A 2,309-nucleotide genomic window follows, 5' to 3' on the forward strand; every position below is an offset into this window, starting at 1 on the left:
AGAGAGAGAGAGAGAGAAAGAGAGAAAGAAAGATATTACAATTCTGGAGAAAAAAGTAGCACAACTAGTCCCTCAGATAAAATACGTTCTGTAAGGTATGCATTCTTCATACTTTAATCTAATTTATTGACTAACGAGTTAGTCAATAAAAGGAATAATATACAAAGTAAATGCAGTAACAGCATTTCATTTTAATATGATTTATTTATACGAATAAAAATAGGGTGCATTTTAAAGTGTTAAACGCTCTTCTAAAAAAGCAAAATTTTCCATGAGATTGTAACAAAACGAATTATGTTCTTATCATACAACATACAGAAATATACGTGTATGTTGACCAGCGAAGCGCAGAAGTGCAGCAGCACTCTGTGACCTATTTTTTGTAAACTAACCACTTAGCGAGACCTCGGCTGGATATTCATTGGCCTCGAGCGTTTTTCTTGTTAGCTAACTTCAACTTGTAATTGTCGCTAAGTTTCAGGCTTTATTTTTGCAGCATAAAGAAAAACAAGCAGACCATATGTCAGATGTCAATTTAATTGCTCATGGTTTGCCAGTGGATATTGGATAGAAAGAACTTTACCATTTATGCGCGTGCTTTTTCTTTTTTTCTTTATAACTAAATTTTATAAAATTATAATAAGTATAATTTTTTAAGAAAGAGAATTTATATAATTTTATTTTTTATTATATTTAATATATAATACATGTTATATTATATTCAAAGCAACATTATGCCTTCTAATATATTTTTTAGCGTTTGAAATTTTAAATATTTACATATTTGCGACAAATTATAGACTCAAAATATCACAGTATTTCAATAATATTATACGCATGAATTTTCACGATTTACAGTAATGCGTTTATTTGTAAATAACGTGTGCTACGCATTGTAGCTGATAAACGCAATATAATTTCAACTTTCAGTTGTAATTGTGACTTATTTATGTATGCATGGATATCTTGCTGAAAATGTACGCCAGCTTCCGTTCGCTCGTCTAAAAAAGAATGATTATATTATTAAACGTACATTTCTCACTGATGCATATCGCCAGATACACGAACGAGCGAAAAATAAAAAACCGTTAATTGGAATGTCTACTCGCTATTTCTCTATTCCTTTCTCTACTGCTTTTTTCGCGCTCCTATCTTTTTTATGCGTTCGTTGATGTGGTTTTCCCCAAACCACAGTGCCCCGTATAATTGTAGTTATAACGAATCGTTATTTCTTTCTAATCAGAAAAAATTCCGCCTATCGGCCAATAAAGTTCAAATTTCTATTTGATTTGACTGGTTGCCAGAATATTTATCGATCTGTTAGCTTTTGAATGAACGGATTGTAATTAACTCTAAACATTACCTTACCCGTCGTATAATCATACACAAATGCAAATTATTTCAAATCGTATAGAGCTTTAGTTTATAATAATTACAATATATTAATGAGATTGATGATGATTTTATTATATTTTTTCTAGAAAATCAACATCTCTAGAAATATAATTGCCACGATGCTATAGTTCTGTCGAAAATATTTGTCTTGCAAAATTCATTATTAATACAATTGTGCTTTTTGAGATTTACAAAATATCCAATATAGAATATATAATTTCCAATAACATCTCCATATTTTCCAAAATATATCGTTATTATTATAACTGTGCATTTTATCGACAAATACACAATTGTTATTTGTTATGGATTAATGTGTAATCGAAATCGCTTCGAAAGAACTTTAAATGTCTTTGGCAATAATTCAAAGTATTCGATGAACTTCATATCAACTACAAATATCCGGATCTACAATCTGGCGAACATTACCTAGTGGTAGATATCCATATCATTACTTATTCGTATTTTCGCCAACAAATTATGAGAAAAGAATACGTTTTTGTTAATGATATGTGCAACCCTTGACAATAACTTTCAGTCAAACTTTTGTGACGAATGAAGCAACATTTATGAGAACTGTGTTTTAAATGTACATAATAATCATCAATGAAGGTATGAAAATATAAAAATGAAAATATATAAAAAATCCATATATAGTATCCGAGAGAGAGAGTTTCAACAGCAATTCAAGTGTAATGTATGGGCGGGAATATGCAACAAATCGGATCTTACTTTTTAGTTGACAAATTAAGTCTTTTTTGGATTTCCAACAAAATGAATTGCAGTAGTCAGAATTGGTAGGAGACCATTATTCCATTATTAATTCGTCAAATACATATATGTTTTCTCTAAATATAGACATTATATATATATATATATATATATATATATGTATATATATATATATATATAAT

The sequence above is a fragment of the Atta cephalotes genome (genome assembly GCF_000143395.1).
Source record: "Atta cephalotes unplaced genomic scaffold scaffold00013, whole genome shotgun sequence".
Taxonomy (NCBI): domain Eukaryota; kingdom Metazoa; phylum Arthropoda; class Insecta; order Hymenoptera; family Formicidae; genus Atta; species Atta cephalotes.